The sequence below is a fragment of the Pararge aegeria genome, chromosome 21, assembly GCF_905163445.1.
Source record: "Pararge aegeria chromosome 21, ilParAegt1.1, whole genome shotgun sequence".
NCBI lineage: Eukaryota > Metazoa > Arthropoda > Insecta > Lepidoptera > Nymphalidae > Pararge > Pararge aegeria.
The window spans coordinates 4,477,113-4,495,680 of NC_053200.1; positions in this window are offsets into that span (position 1 = coordinate 4,477,113).

Here is an 18,568-nt window from a genome sequence, read left to right on the forward strand (position 1 = left end):
CGCGAAAAGCAGGAGAATCTGTATGGTGTAATTTATAATTTATTTAATCTTTATACTCGCAAACAGATCGTCGGCAATGAAGGGCACATTGCCGACGATCTGTTTGCTATATACGCACGTTTTGCTCCGAAACCGGAGCATCCTCAGGATATGTTGACTTTACAATGAATAATTGTTGTTAAGTCGTAAAACTAAAAATAAAACAGAAAAAAATTAATTGTCAAAAGAAATTGTGTAAAGCTTAATTTGCATCATTTATAAAATATCTAAAAAATTGAGGTAACACAGAAAAACGCTTTTGATCTATGCCATACGAAGTTTGTGATTGTTTGGCACGAAAAGTCTAGAGTGACAAAATGTCAAAAGAGAAATTAAGTACTTCGTAACAAAATTATTTAAATAACAGACACACATAACAGAATAAAAATAATATGAGTTATGATAAGACAATGCATAAAAATGATGTAGAGTACGTTAATCGCATTTTCCTTAGAGTAATCATGCCTACTTTAAATCCTTCGAAAGTTGTAACCCTTGGGAACAGGTTATAAACTTCCATCCTCAAAATTGTTGTCCGTAAGTGTTTAATGGGACCTCGCGTACCTACTCTGCAATGTGTTCTCATTTCTAAAGCTATTTGGTTATCTAAAATATCATCTTTGGCAGAGAACATTTTTCCTCGCAGATTGTGTAACTATAAACGCGTGATTACTAAAATTAAAAAAATTAATGCTCATATGTTTTCATATTTTTTTGTTTCTTCTATCGTACACGATATTTAGTAGTAGAAGATTGGTATGATTAGTTCTACTGTCAGATAAATGATTCGTTACTACTTTTCAACTTCTTTTACGACGATCAGATATAATCACCTACTTTTACTATGGTCAGTGAGTATGATTTTTACAACTCATAAGGTATAGTGTTATATTTAGGAATTATGACAAGAAAATACCTACTACTTGAACTTTATTTTTAGAATTTGTATTTGTAGACTGTACCTAATTTATAAATATATGAATAAAATTGTTAGGTATGGGGTTTTATGCCAAAATTCCTAGTACCAGCTCTGAGTTACCGAATTGTCTGTGTCCACCCCCTTGGAGAAAATACTACTTGAAATTTATTTTTAGATGTTGTATTTGTTGATAGACTGTACCTAATTTATAAATACATGAATAAAATTGTTAGGTATAGGGTTTTAGTGCAAAATAGAAATAATATAATAATAATAATAATATACTATATATATGATATACTATATATCTACTCCAGTGGCGTGCATAGAGGGTATGCACAGGGTATGCAGATGATATAAAATGAAGCAAACCTCCAGTACGAGTTATAAAATACTTAAGGAAAGGCATTGTAAGAATTATAAAAATGTTCTACCCTTAAGTATTTATAAATCGTACTGGAGATTTTCCTAATTTTATATCATCTGCATACCCTATGCATACCCTCTATGCACGCCACTGATCTACTCTAATAATACAGAAATATTTGACTTCACACGACTAGCATGTTTACGAAGGCTGCGTAAGGATGCGGGATAACCACTCGAACACTTTAGAAACCTAACGTCCATCGATCTTCCGCGTGCATCGTGGCATTTCCATCAGTTAAAAGATTGGAAACTCGGACTCCATGATACTGGTCACCTAGTGTGGGGTTCGCCGTTCCATATATGGAAAAGTATATAGGTTTTTATCTGGAATTTGCTTAGTGATCGCAATGCTGTGATGAACATAATAAGTTGCAATTATTTGATATCAGTCATACAATTTATTTGTATAAAAGCTCACTGCTATCAAAATGTAATATAAACAAATATACTACGAGAATACACACATCGCCATCTAGCCCCAAAGTAAGCGTAGCTTGTTATCGGTACTAAGCTAACTGATGAATATCTTTATGAATAATATACATAAATATCTACTTATAATATACAGATAAAAACCCACGCTGAAAAACATTCATTTTCATCAGGCAAAAATTTTCCAGCCGTGGGAATCGAACCCACGGCCTTCGACTTAGCCGTGCCGTGGGCCGCCAAAATGTAACTAATAACTGAAACTGTATAAATAGCATATACCTTTGTATTATTATTATTGGATATTATGCTCGTACCAATGGGGAAACCGAAGTATTAACTAAAAAACCCGATAGTTGTAATGTGTTCTTATAATTGGCGGGTTTACACTACGAAGATAAATGGTTTTTGATTAAAAAAAACCGTTTTAATATTTTAAGGTGATATTATATTCTGACGAGTGGTGACGGTAGATCAGAATACATTTGTCACCACCTTCCTCTTCCCGCGGATGTCGTACGAGACGACTAAGGGAAAATAACAGAGAACGGGCGGCTGCGTCCTCAGTGGTATTACTTGCTACTGAGATCTCCAACTCCTCAGCCCAGCCTGATGATTATGGGCAAACTCCCCGTTGGGAGGGGCCTTTAGTGGACAGTGGACTGTTATGTTACATAGGATAATGTGTTATGTAACATAGGATGATGATATTATTATTATTTTTATTCCGCTACAAGTTAGCTCTTGATTGTAATTTCACCTGCTGATAAATGATGATGTAGTCTAAGGTGATAACGGGCTTTATTAAATTGAAATAAATGTGTTATGTAAGGGAAGAGCGAGATCTTATATATTCATATTCAGTGGCGTGCACTTCAAACATGCAAAAAAGCACTGCATACCCAAATTATTCTTATTAGAGGAGAATTTTCACATTTTATGCCATGTACCTTCTTTATGCATACCCTGGTCAAAAACCCTGTGCACGCCACTGTTCATATTCCTAATCGGTTTCCATGCGACAGCGCACAAGAACGCTAAACCGCTTTATGGCATGTCTTGCCAGTAGAGCGGTAACTAACCACGGCCGAAGTTTTTTAGCAAAATTTGTAATTTTCTGTGAAATTGTTTATTCGGTTGCGCGTAAGGTCTATTCTATCAACAACGATATGCAATTATTACATGCAAAAATGAAAAAATAACAATAAATACACACTTTTCTTTTAACAATAAATGGACAAATTTCGCTACCGTGATTTCTTTGGTAGAGATATGAAATCAATGAGTTATGTAATGCCATATTTATTCTGAATCGCAAATAAAGCGTGCATTCCGTACATAGGTAGATACACAATAAATTACCAGCTGAGAAATTAAAATATCTTTATAATATCCAATAATTATTGCACATTAACATAAAAGAATAATTTTAATGTAAATTACGTGCTACATCGTTTATTTATTTATACACAATATTGTGATGTTGCTTATTAAATCAGGGAAATAATATTTTATTATGAACTTACCAGCCGGTGCATCATTCAGGTGATGCATACTAAATAGCGACGTATTAAAGCATATATTTTGCTGTAAGTAGACTAAATATATAATAAATATATATTTTTTTCGTGATTTTCACTTTCTCGACTTTCCGTGTCGGCTGTTATAAATATCCCGTCCCGCAACTCACAGGAAAAAAAGATATCTACACCCCCATTCTATGTATATATATTATGGTATTCTGTACTTCTTCTTCTTCTTCTCCCTCTGCCTCTCCCTCGTCGTCTATAGTGATGAGTCTGTGTATGATTTGGGTAAGATCTATTTATTCCGCTTGGTGACTGCCGCGTGTTTTGTGTGTAAGTAATGTTTGAGGGGCCTGGTGTCCTTGAAGACATCGGCGGGCGATGGAGAAAACAATGCTAGGAGTATCTCTACGGGATCAAATCAGAAGTGAGGAAATCCGTAGAAGAACTAGAGTTACCGAATAGCTCACAGCGAGCCGCGAAAATTAAGTGGCAATAGGCGGGGCACATAGCTCGGAGAAACAATGGACGTTGGGGTCTTAAGGTACTGGAATGGAAACCCCGAACCGGTAAATGCAGCGTAGGTCTGCCTCCAACGAGGTGGAAAGACATCAGGCAAGTCGCTAGGAGCCGCTGGAGGCCAGTGGCTCAGGACCGCGGATTGTGGAATTCCCTACAAAAGACGTATATCAAGCAGTGGATGATTCTTAACTCTCTCATATCGCAAATGCATGCACCGCTAAAATATGTTGGTAAAGTTTGACTGTGCCTAACTACTGCATACTTAACGGTTGACCTCAAATTGTTCAGGGTCAGTGTGACTAGTAGCTGAGTACACAGTTATTATCCAAGACCCTTGACCCCTGCCTTAACATTTAAATAATGAAAGTAAGTAGGCTTGCAAGAGAAAGGTCCTTGGAATTGCGAACTTTCTCTTCGGCTTTCTTTAGAAAAACACGTAAAACTTCTTTGAGCAACCTCATTATCACTTTTTATTACAAGTATATTATTAGCGAGCGGCCAAAGTATTAGCACAGATTTTATACATTTTAAAACAACCTCCCTAGCGCAGCGGTGATCGTTGTGATTTTAAACTGATGATTCCGGGTTCGATTCCCGGCAGAGGAAATTTATAATTTCAGAATTTGGTCCGGTGGGAGGCTACGGTCGTAGGTCGTTATCACCCTGCTGACAAAGACGGCACGCTAAGCGAGATAGCGTTCCGGTATGATGACGCGTAGAAACTGGGGTATGGTTTAAATATAACTGGCATGCTCCCTAAGAGTTTAGCCCTTACCATCTTAGACTGCATCATCACTTACCATTAGGTGAGAATGAAGTTAAGGGCTAAATTGGGCTAGTAAGAAATGAATAAAATACTAAAAATTGTCTAATATATACCTAGGTAACGGTTATTGTTTGAGTAGTAATTTCTTGGAGGACGGACGAGTCCAAAAAGTCTTTGCATTGATAACTATCTTCTTCATCATATCAACCCATTACCAGCCCAGGCCCACTACAGGGCACGGGTCTCCTCCCACAATAAGAAGGGGTTAAGGCCGTAGTTCACCACGCTGGCCAAGTGCAGATTGGTGGACTCCACACACCTTTGAGTACTTTATGTAGAACTCTCCGGCAAGCAGGTTTCCTCACGATGTTTTCCTTCACAGTTGAAACAAGTGATATTTTATATTACTTAAAAGATTACGAAAGAAAGATCACTAAGTATATTGTTAAGATACTGTCTTCTATATCACTTAACAATTATCTCCTAAGGATGTTCCGGTTTCAGAGCGAAACGTGCGTACAGGGTACATTGCCGAAGATCTGTTTGGTGTGGAGTATAAAGATTGAAAAAATTACACCATACATCTTCTGCTTTTCGCGGAGTTAGCAAATTAAGCTTAATTTTCATATAAGACGGTCGATTGGCGCAGTGGGCAGCGACTCTGCTTTCTGAGTCGAAGGACGTGGGTTCGATTCCCGGAACCGGAAAATGTTTATGTGATGAACATGAATGTTTTTCAGTGTCTGGGTGTTTATGTGTATTTTATAAGTATTTATGTATATTATTCGTAAAAATTATTCATTAGTTATCTTAGTACCCATAACAGAAGCTAGCGATTGTTATGTGCGTTTTAAGTAGCGTTGGGGACTAGATGGCGATGTGTGTATTGTCGTAGTATATTTATTTATATCATGGAATTCCGCAAAGTAACGCCTGTTTCTATCCAATATTTAAAAAGATAACACATACTGTTTTTATACTTTTACAAGGCTATGTCAAATTATTGTTTTATTTACCCACCTGACGCATTCTTTTTACAGCCGGATCGAACGTGAATTAGATGCTACTAGGAATTCCGAGTATAGAGTAAAAATAAAGAACCCTCCCGCATTCTAATCAAGTAAGTATCAAGGTGAATTGCCATGACAATCTTATTGTGTCGTTCATAAATGTATTACTCACGCGGTCTACGTGATGTCTGCAAATTCAAGATGTCTTCCCACAAGCTAACGCTCACCAGATTAGGTCATAGAGCCGGAACAAGATAAAGCAATTATATTGTTGGACTGTATACACATTTACAAGCACACACTGGTACAAGTATATGGAGTGATGATGCAGTCTAAGATGGCAGCGGGCTAACCTGTTAGGGAGTATGCCAGTTATGAATGAATGAATGAATGAATACACTTTTATTGTACACCACATAAACATAACAAATTAACAGTAAAAATTTAACAAAAGGTATACAATTTGGCGGCCTTATCGCTACATAGCGATCTCTTCCAGGCAACCAAAGGCGTTAAAAACAGCTCAAGAAGAGAGGTAGGTGGTGCATTTAACTGTACTGTGTTGCAAATAAACATGCATAAACCTATATATACAAATATAATATGTACATATAACAAACTTACAATAAAATAGTAGTTATATTAAAACCATACCTCTAATCGGCGGGGTAATAACCTATCTCGCGACAGGTTTGCGGCAGGCGTAAATCTTGCAATCACTGCTGTCAAACGTCACTTTTCCATACAATAAACAAAAAAAACAGTCGCAAGCCTGTCGCGAGATAAAGAGATACGTTGCCACCCTGCGGTTTCTACGCGACTTCGTACTGCAACGCTAAATCTCTTAGCGGCACGTCTTTGTCGGTACGGTGGTAACTAGCCACCGCCGAAGTTTCCCACCAGGCCAGACCAGAGAAAATTCAAAAAACCCGGGAACTCCTACTTAAATTCAGAGCGCTCACCGTTGCGCCAGGGAAGTCGTCAAAAATTGAAAATAAAGCCGTCATTCCACAGAAACGATAGAGTATGCACAGTGGCGTGCATAGAGGGTATGCACAGGGTATGCAGATGATATCTCTGGTCGTTCCTTCATCACTGAAGATCGTGGTCCTGGTGAGATCTCAACTTCGCGTTGGTAAACTGTATCCATCGGCTTCTGTTGGAGGCCATTTTGGCGATTTGATAGAAGCGGTCCGAATTTGATTTTTTCAACTGGTCTACCCATATTGTTGGGGACTGACCTCTAGGTCTTTTGCCTTCGGTGTTGCCCCCGCCGCAGATGATATAAAATAAGGAAAAAGCTCCACTACGAGTTATTAAAAACTTATGGCTTTTTAAGAGCTACAAAAAGCGCACGCTTGAGTATTTATAACTCGTACTGGAGATTTTATTCATTTTGTATCATTTGCATACCCTGTGCATAACCCCTGTTCACGCCACTGAGTATGCATAAGCGGTGACAGCCTAGTAGTTAGAACTTCGGCTTCACTTTCGGGTTGCCGAGTTCCAAATAACAGTACCCACATCTTGGTAACGTGCGTTATAAGCAATTAAAAACTGATGATTACTGTTACAATAAGTCACCGGCAGCCACGCCCTTCTGACAGACAGAAACGCTGCTTGGCGGCACAGAATAGCATGGAGATAGGACTGCCCCGGACGTGCTCTGTCTCAAAAAGCTTACTTAAGTACTTCAGAACCTCTTCATAATTAAGTGTTACAAAGTTAAGTTATCGAGTCTACCGGTGATCCTAGAGCGGGCAGTAACCTTGGCCAACGAATTAGTTTGGCCATCCAAAGGGACAATGCAGCCAGCATCTTAGGAACTGTGCCTTGCTGCGGTGGTTTTGAAGACGTTTTAGATTTTATTTAGTTTTACATTTTTTATTTTAGGTTATATTTATAAAACAAATATATTAATTAAGTGTTATAAATGTAATTAAAATAATAAGCATGCTTGGACTCAATTCCATATTGCAGCAAGGTTATGCAAGACTAGAAGCTAATATCTAGATAGCAATTTTCCCTTTATTGTGCCTTGGAAGGCAGTTATTTTTAAACCACAGCTAACAATAGTCATTGCGGAGTTTATGAATTAAAATAACTCGCTTGCATAGTTATTTGTTTTGAGTGCTTCTGTTATTAAGTGTTTTTTATTAAACCACTATGTTTTTAAATGGTTTATTTATTCAGAGTATACGTAAAGTATATGTAAGTACACATTGTTTTTATGAATATAATTAACTAGGTGTCGCTCACAACTTCGTCCGCGTTAAACGTTAAAAAGATATAAGCTATATTTACGTAGATTCTGACCCGGACATTGTTTGTTTGTTTGTTTGAAGTCTTTATTGCACACTCACATTTTTTACAAATTAAACACAAATACAGAAGAAACTTAGAAAATAAAATAGAGCGTGCAACGGCGGTCTTATCAGTAAAGCGACATTCGTACTGTTCGGAAAGTTCGGTGTTTGTAAAAAAACACCGATTGTTCTTAGCACCACTTTATTAAATATATAATTTGTACCCTTGTAATATCTACATTAACCACTTTACTTTTAACGCTATAAAGCTTGGCGGCTAGTCTATTAAGGCAGGGTGGTATCTAGCCGCGGCCAAAGCAATACCTTCAACCACTTCACATCCACAGCTGGACATAGGTCTTTTCTAGGGAGCTCCGAAATCCACGGTCCTAGGCCGCTTGTTTCCAGCGGCTCCCACCGACTCGATTGACGACGTCTGTCCATCTTTTTGGGGACAGACGTTGCCTTTACCGGATAGCCATTCCAGCACCTGAGAACCCCATCGTACATATGTTATCCGAGCTAAAACTGTTAGAGAAAAATGTTAGTAAACAATAAAAGAACCGGAATTTTCTAACAGCAATAGCTACAATTACGTGTACAATCATGGAATAACAAAAGTCTAAACAAGGAAACAACGTAGCGATTAACCTTGCTAAAATGTTAATGTCTCGACAATTGCTAGCGGCGTCACTCATCGGAATGGCAGATGGGCAGAAGTTACTCTTTATGATGCTACCGTGAACTTTGATACGACGTTTAATTAAATACCTACCAAGATAATGTTTGGGGTGCTCGAATTCAATCCCCTTCACCTCTAACTTTTTGCAATTATGTGCGCTTTTAATTAAAGAAACTTAAAATATCACTTGTTTTAACGGTGAAGGAAAACATCGTGAGGAAACCTGCATGCCTAAGAGTTCTCCATAAGGTTCTCAATGGATTGTGAAGTATACCAACCCGCACTTGGTCAGCGTTGTAGACTACGGCCTAAATCCTGCAAGTCCTGCTTCTGAGAGGAGATCCGTGCCCTGCAATCTTTAAAAAAAACTACAACCTAATTGTAGCGCCACCTACCAGTTACAGTTTTATTTCCAAACTATATTATACGCGACCAGGCAACTCGCGGCATTTTTGTTGCTTTTAATATTTCTAAACTTCTAAACGATAGGTCCAATTTGTATGATTTAAAAAGAAATTTGCAGGTACAGAATTAATTTTAATGATAAAACTATTTATTTGGATAACGATAAATATCATGATAGGAATGTCACGCTCTTTCGATTGTACCCGTGTTTTGATTGACAAATTATAAAATAAAACCAATTTTAGTATAAAACCATGATAAAATATCCACTAAAACCTTCCACATGGGGCACTTTGTTCATATAGATTAGATTAGATTAGTAGATTTTTAGTGTTTCGCGTCCAGACAGACAAACGCGGCAGGGTACTCTTTTTTTATTATATTTTAAGGATGAAGGATAAAGATTCTACACAATATATCTATTTTGCTAGCGAAACATTAACAAAAAATATCTACCTGAATAATTAATTGTATCTGGCATTGAAATTTCTGATTTATTTAATTTAATAAGAAACTGTGTACAGTACATCGTGAAACATATGAGTTATTATTCATTAGTAGTTATTAACCTGTGATTGACCTACTACTTGACATCATTTCCCGTTTGGCAGTTTAAAAAAACGGACCTAGTGCGAGTTGAAACCACTCACTTACGCCTGAGGGTTCTGTACCTTAGAATTGAATAGATTTTTTTGTTAAACTGATTCAACTTCTTCAAATACAAAATAATATTTTGTTTTCAATCGCAATAAACACTTGATAAATAAATAAAAAAAATTGCGTTTTAAAAAGAAACATATGTACAAATGTTTTGAATATGCAAATGAAGCCCTCTCTTTATTTCACCTACTTTCTTCTCAATTTAATTATCGATATCGATAGCATTATCCATACTATAATAATAATCGCCAAAGTGTGTTTGTTGATTTGTTCGTTACCTATTTTCGGCTCAACAGCTGTACTGATCAGGGCCAAATTTTGAATACAGATACCTTGCATCCTGGAAAAAAGCAAAGGGTAACGCATGATTTTGAAAAACCTAAACAAACAAATACGAATCACAGTTAATAGCTTAATAAGAAAAACAAAAAACCACCAGCACTGGGAAGTAATGCATGTATGTTCTCAGTGCTAAAATGGAAGGTATGCCAAATAACATACCGAAATTGTTTATACATATTATCTTAACTGATGCAATTTTTTATTATTCTAAATGGATGTAATTTGTACAAATAAAGATTATAATTATTATTATTATTAAAATAAAAAGTTATGACAGACAGAAATAGTTAGGAGTTTATTCTTATTGAAATATTTAAATTGCTAAAGGGGGCTTTTAGAATTTGGATACGTAACCCTATTTCGTATTAGTGGTTTCCGGTGATACCGCAGACCTTACCGAATTTCTGACACGCCATCTTACGTAAGTATGAGAGGTACCTTGGTTGTATAATCTTGGACGAACAGTGTATAAAATTCGCGTCTCGATTTTACACTGTTCTTTCTAACATCTCTATGTCAGGCACCGTTAAAATAAATCAGGTGTATTGAACCTTTAAAAATTGCAATTATAATATACGTGTGGTGACGGTGGCATGCGCCCAATGCGTAGAAGCTTTGTCCATTTTAATATTATGCATGCGAAAGAATGTCTGTTTGTTTCAAATATTCTGCTAATCACTGATGTTATTGTTTTTTTTCTGTCTTACACAAAAAATGTTTACTTAAAAACCTGTTTTAGAAAATAAATATTGGTAGTATAATTTAAAAATTGGCAAAGCCCTGACGGGGCTAAGGCTTCATGTTCATATGATTATCTACCTACTTACAGTATTGAGTGCTATATATGTATAAATGAAAGCATTAAATAAGTAAATAATGCAATTTGGCGTACACATAACTTGAATCCTAGAAATAGGATACGTTTTATCCCGAAAAAACAGTATCTATAAATATAGCTAACTATAAAATCTATCTGAATAGATAAGTCCAAAACATTGATTGAACCTTCGTAATTGTACCCTGTAAGTATCTACCTCCTAACATGCACCTTAATTTGCATGGGAATGAGCATTAACAATCGTATGTTCTTATAATTTGTATTAGGTGTATCTAATAATTTAATGTGAGCTCGGAATGGCTTTTACTTCAGTTACCAGATTGTCATCGAAACTTTGTTTTATATCGTAGTCATTCTGTGTTCATGTTATGTAAAAAAAATATTAATAACTAAGAAAAAAATACTTAAATTACTAATTCAAAAATTCAAAATTTGCTTCTATAGAAAATAACAAAAAATGTTTGCTATACCTGACTTCATTTGGGTGGATTAAATTATAGAACAGTGTTACGAGACAAGCCCGGCCGCGGCCGGAAGGTCAAACGAAAGTTTCGTGTGTGAATGTGATGATAGTTTTTTGAAAAGCATTTTATACTAGAATGATAAATGAATGAATCATCTAATGAAATAGTTAAATTAATTTGAATTTACAATTCATGACTTAAATCTTTCTCCCCGTTACTACCATCACTTAAAGCATTATTATTTGAATTTAGAACGTCAAATTACATACCTTCTAAAGACTGTTATTTTAAATTAATAATAGACTGTTACTACTAACTGCTACTAAAAGACTGTTATTTTAAATTAATAATAGCAGTAGTAGAGCTTCGAGTGACAGAGCTCGCCTGGGGAAGTACCAGTTACCTCAATAAGCATCATGCTTATTTCTGCGGAGAGGAATCATAAAAAAATTGGCCAAAGAAACGAATATTCAAATTCAAAAATTCTAAATTCATTTATTTCAAGTATTCCTAATATAAGCGCTTTTGAAACGTCAGGCAGAGTCAGTACAAACAGACAGACTTGAGTCTGTCTGTTTGTACTGACTCTGCCACCGGTGCGGAAGGCAATTCTAACGTCAGAAGCCGGCAAGAAACTCAGCAGTTGCTCTTTTCCAACATCAACCGTTTACATTTTTTCTTTTATCATTCATTTTTCTATCTTGTGAGAGATTAAAGACGAGCCTTATTATTTGGAGAATTCCCTCCTTTTTCCTGGATCCCTCCAATAGATTGAACTTAGTAAGTATATTTATCTTTATTTATCTTTGTTTAATTTAAATTACTTCGCACTTTTATAGGAATTAACTATGTTCTACTTTTGTTTTATTGGTACCATACATTTATTGTTGGAGGAGGGCGTTAATTGTTGCGACACAGCTTATACTAATGCAACAGTTTATCGCGGCACCATGTTTATTGTGTCAATTCTGTACCCTTACAAATATTCTAATAAATAAAGAAATAAAATCAAATATACAGTTTCATATACTGAGGTAAAAAACTTTACAACCGAATTGAGTACCTCCTCTGTTTTTTTAAGTCGATTAAAAATATTAAAATCCATTTTAGAATTGTGAGGACTCATACCGCACGAATTATTAATTTAGAGGTCACTAAAAACAGTATATTTTTTACATATCTGGATTGCAAATACCAAGTACTAACATATCCAAGATTGTATCTAAAATACATAGGTATCATAATGTGGAAGTATCAACCACTGCAGTTGCATTACGTAAAAAAATGTTAGTATTATATTAAGTACCTGATGGCCAATTGGCGCAGTGGGCAGCGACCCGGCTTTCTGAATCCAAGGCCGTGGGTTCGATTCCCACAACTGGAAAATGTTTGTGTGATGGACATGAATGTTTTTCAGTGTCTGTTTCTTTATTGAAACACGCTTCACTTTTACTACACAAACATACCAACGGCGCCAGTGCTTTTCAATTACATCACTTGTTTAAAATGTTAATTTAAATGTTTAAAGGCCAGTCTTGATAGTTGTGCTGTCAAATAAAATAAGGTAAAAAAGAGTGATAGACTGTTGTATGACTATAGGCACTGTAGGGGGCCGACGGTTGACCACTCTGTATAATAAATATGTACTTTGTAATTATAAATTTTAAGCTGACCCCAGCGGCTGTGGGAGGCAAAATTTTATTTCTAACTTTTCACAATTATGTGCATTTTTAATTTAAGCTATTAAAATATTTTTTTTATGAATAGTAGTAGGTATAAATACTTAAAAAATATTTGTGTGTAAATTCATTCCTGTTGTATTTTATTCATAAAAATATTCTCCAGTCATCTTAGTACCCATTACACAAGTTACGCTTACTTTGAGGCTAGATGGCGATGTGTGTAATGTTGTAGTATATTTATTTATTTATAAACTGATGAAGAGGTTTCCCAAATTTATACAGGTTAATATGGAAAAAAAATTACAAGACAGGAAGGCTTTTTTAATAATTACGTGATAAATTATGTAATTTTGTAGGTACTTCCTAAACTTTGCAATAAGAATAAGTGAATGATTGGACAATATTTTATTGATGTCATAATTGCTTCGAAATATATTACAATCATGTTCCACACTAGATTACTCGTATCATTAAAAAGCACTTAACCCGATTGTGTTGTGGGTACGCTCTCATCTTGTATCCGATTATCACGAAAGATTTTCTTTAGAAATCGTCTGATAGACTGGTGGCATTTCAAAATATGGGAAGTGAAGATTTTCACTTATAAGTAGCTTACGTTTGCGAAAAAATAGCCTGATATTAATCTCTTGCATTGTACTATCGTGATCTATCCGTTACTATCAATTATCTATTCCGCGCTGTTGCTCCGTTGCTGCGTAAAATAAGTAAAAACAAACGAACGCACTTAACACTGAAATTATTGCATCTTTGGGCAATCGTATATGAAAATCGTGTAGTAAGCTTAATTTAAATTAAGCTTAATTTGCTATACTCCGCGAACAGCAGGACAATCTGTATGGTGTACTTTATAATTACTTCAATCCGTATACTCCACACCAAACAGATCCTCGGCAATGTACCCTCTACGCACGTTTCGCTCCGAAACTGGAGCATCCTCAGGAGATGTTTGACTTGACTTTACAATGAAAATGGATTTCCGCAAAATAACGCCTGCTTCTATCCAAAATCGTGTACGTTTTGCAGCTCCATCATGAAACCATTGATAAAATATCATTTGTTTTTATACTTACCTATTCATAAGTCGAAATATTTTTTAGCATCTAAACATATTACTGCGAGCCGACCCCTTCAACAAACTTTTCTACAGTGTGAAGGTAATTGTAACTGAAAAAAATAATTGTGGAGGTTTATAAATGATCGCATATTGCTACGAGAGCCGCAATGCAACGCATTATTTTAGTACTCAAAACTGAATTACAAAAATTCATTAGTTTGCGGCTCCTGCGGCAATGTGCATTTGATGTTACGAGTCGAACCGCAATCATTGTATGATGTCCGACACTTCATTTGTTTGGCGCGTGCGGCTAATGCAATACTGATTTCCGTTTCTATTACGCTAATCTTCTGGCTTACTAAATACTAACATTGAGTGTAGCTACGGTGCACATTGGTAATGTGCGTTCAGCATTAGGTGATAATTGAATACAGCGTTTTTCACGTTTTGATATCAAATTAGCAATTTTTAGAAGTTTTCCGGGTATTGTTTTCCTGGATACTTAATCATATATTACGATACATAAAATTCGAGATACCGGTTTTGATTATTGTCAGGTGGCCATAAGTCATAGGTCACATGCGAAAATAGCACAAGGGTAAGAAAGTTGATATGTATATATGTGTGTTAATGATATGAGCAAACGATGATAATATGTTACTAAACTACAAGATTAAAAAAAAAAAATTAACGACAACGAGGTAACCCTCATAACCTCGTCTCAAACATCGGGTTTATTTGACAAGGCATAATGATATTTTTTTTTTATTATTATTGGACTAGGTGAAAGAATAAGCTAGCTCTTGTTTTTCTACTAGTTAGAAAAAAAAAAACCTATAATAAAATAAAATCGCGTCTATTATTAAGTCTCAAGTAAAGTGGCATACTTAATGTTTTTTTTAATTTTTGGACATCGATGTGGACAATTAATTTTGAGGCCCATTTATACTTTTCCAATTATAGAATTTGCATATAACATAAACACATATTCTTTATTATTATAATACCACTCTATTAACAATATGTTGAGAAAAATAATTACAAACTATCATTATTATTTACAAAAAATAAAAGCCGTTTAACTGTAGCCGTAACTTATGGGCATGGTACCCAAATGCTGTAGCTATTGCCCCTTTGCTAGACTTAGGCGTTGGGCTTAATAAGCGCCAGCTCACGGGTCACCAGACGTCAAGACCAATTTTTGAGACGATAAAAAATTAAATTAAAAAGTCATGTCTTCTTCAAATCATGGCTATATCTCTTAAATTGTTTTCATATAAATTACAATGATATTTTGCAGTTACAGTGTAACAGTGTGTTCAGTGGCGTGCATAGAGCAGAGTGTATGCAGATCATATAAAATGAAGAGAATCCCAGTAGAAGTTTTAAAAACTTAAGGATAGGCATTGTAAGAGTAAGAGTTATATAAAGTCTACCCTTAAGTATTTATAACTCGTACTGAATATTTTCTTGTTTTTATATCATCTGCATACCCTGTGCATACCCTCTATGCACGCCACTGAGTGTGTTACAGTATAACACAATATTTATATTTCATACGTATAGATTTTTTTTATTTGTTCTCAAATTTTTAATAAATAAAGCATTCCATCGACCTATTTTGGAGCAGCGTGTAGGGTCTTAGCTCTAAAGCTGTCCATGGGATGGGATAGGAGGCCAGTGCCCAACTGGTTGGGACTAAAGTACAATAAAAGTGTATTATTTGATTCATTCATAGATTTTTCATTGCTATAGGCAGTCCCAAAGACTGTCCCGTTTTTTTAAAAAACCTTGTTGCATACTTATCGTCCTGCAGTATTACTTTGTTTTAACACATTATTATTTCAACGGATTCGCCATATTATCCTCTACCTTTACAAATATGTTTAAACATACATTGGGGACTGAGGATGATTATCTCATAGCCATAGACGGGTATTGCAAATACAGCAATTCGATAAGATTGCTTTACGGCAATTGTATGGTGAGTGAATAATGGTTAGATGCACTGCAATGGGAACGACACGGTGTTAAAGATATAATTGAAAGATAAACTTAATGGCTTAGATAGATATACCATTGTACCGTATTGCGATATTGTTATGTTATAGATATGTTATTAAGAGCACCACATGGTTTTCTAAATTGCTATCATCATCACCAACAACCCATTACCGGCCCACTAAGGGTCTCCTCACACTATGAGAAGGGGTTAAGGCCGTAGTCCACCACGCTGGCCCAGTGCGGAATGGCGGACTACACACACCTTTAAGAACATTATGTAGAACTCTCAGGCAACATAACATCGGTCCTGCCCAAGGGTTGGAGGTAGCTATGACGCTTTTCCACAACGTCAAAAACAAAGGCATGCAGGTTTCCTAACAATGTTTTCGTTCACCATTGAAGCAAGTGATATTTCAATTACTTAAAACGCACATAACAGAAAAGTTACAGGTGCGTGCTGGTATTCGAACTCGGCCCCCCGAAAGTGAATTCGAGCTTCTACCCAATGCGCTATCACTGCTCAGAAATTGCTTTACTTATCAGCAAAATTTTATGGATTAACTGTTACGCGCGTTCGTTGTGGGAACCGTTTGTTTTCTTGGGATAAAAAGTAGCCTATGTCACACTCCGTTTTTTCAACTTAGTCTATGCCAATAATCAAGTATCCACAAGGTTGCTAATTTAGGGCGTGATTGAGGACAAACAACCAAACACACTTTTTTATGTATAATGCTAGGTAAGGATAAAGTACTCGCAGTTCAAGTCAAACTCCTTAGTCTCCTTACTAAGTCTATGACAAAGATCAAATGGATCGGTTGCTAAGTTAGGGCGTGATTGAAGATAAACCACCAAACACACTTTTTCATGTATAATGCTAGGTAAGGACAAAGTACTCGTAGTTCAGGTCAAACTCCTCAGTCACCTTACTAAGTCTATGACAAAGATCAAGTGGATTGGTTGCTAAGTTAGTGCGTGATTGAGGACAAACCACCAAACGCTTTTTCATGTATAATGCTAGGTAAAGATAAAGTACTTGTAGTTCAAGTCAAACTCCTTAGTCCCAATCGGCGCCTAGTGAATAGCGTTCCGCATGACTGCTCCCACACAATAGAGCTGACTCTACACGCACGCACACATGTACATCACGCGTATGATTAGAGACACTTGCTGGCGCAGATATAATTATTATTTCAAGTCATCTCCATTTATCTCCACATACATAATTTTAGCCCGTGACTGAGCGTATGATTGATCTTCCGACGCATTTAATAGGGCTGGCAGTAAGCTTAAATTTTATATAGGAATAGATTTTTGTGTAGACGCTAACTGTTCTTCACATCATGTTAAGGTTTGGTCACACCACTTTTGACGACCTCTCTGGTGCAGCGGTTAGCGGTGTGGTTTTAAGCTGGAAGTTCCGGGTTCGACTCCCGGCAGGGGCAATTTGGGAATTTATAATTTCTGAATTATCTTGTCTAGTCTGGTAGGAGGCTTTGGCCGTGGCTAGTTACCAACCTACAGTTTATATTCCCTAACAGGTTAGCCCGCTAGCATCTTAGACTGCATCTTCACTTATCATCAGGTGAGATCGCAGTCAAGGGCTAACTTATAGTGAAATACAAAAAACACGCTGGCCAAATGCGGATTGGTAGACGCATTAGCAAAAAATATGGAGAACTCTCACGTATGCAGATTTTTAAAACGATTTAAGAGACTACACTTTGATGCGGTATTTGAGAGAAAGTGTTCTCCGTGTGTGTCTAGTGGTTGGCATGTTCAAATACGTATCATGTTAGTACTTGGTTCGATTCCTGGGTGAGGCCAAAAATTATAGGGATTGTGTACTTTCTGTTAAGGAATTCAGTACCAGCCTGGATACAGGAAATTATCGCTGACTTACTTGTGATAAAAGCCATTAAAGCCCACCTAGCCGCTTTGGAGTAGCATGGTGGGTATACGCTCATACCTAATTTTAATCCGTGACCGGCGTATGAGTGATATTCGGACACACTTATTTACAAGCAATATGGCTGGCGATAATGCCAGTTCCATTTATAGGTGTGTCAAGTCCACCAATCCGCATTGGGCCAGCATGGTGGACTACGGTATTAATCTCTCAGTTTAAAATTTAAAGAAATAGGTATACTTACAGTAGCTTCGCAATATATTTATTACAATGTAATCTTTGTAAAACAAAACATTAATCTTTATAAAAAAAAAGTGGATATAAACAATCGACTTACTAGAAACGGTCATAAAATAGTGTTATCAGCGTCTTAGAAAAGTACACAAAACCTTTGTGTGGCTGAGTATATGCTGTTATAACATGATACCGAAGGTAATGTTAGATTTACTATTACATAAGTTTAAAGAATGTATAAAAACACATTTAAAACATCGAGGTTATAATTCTAAACTATTGATGAATTTCTTAATGACAAGGTTGCCTGGAAGCAAGCTGCTCCGCTTT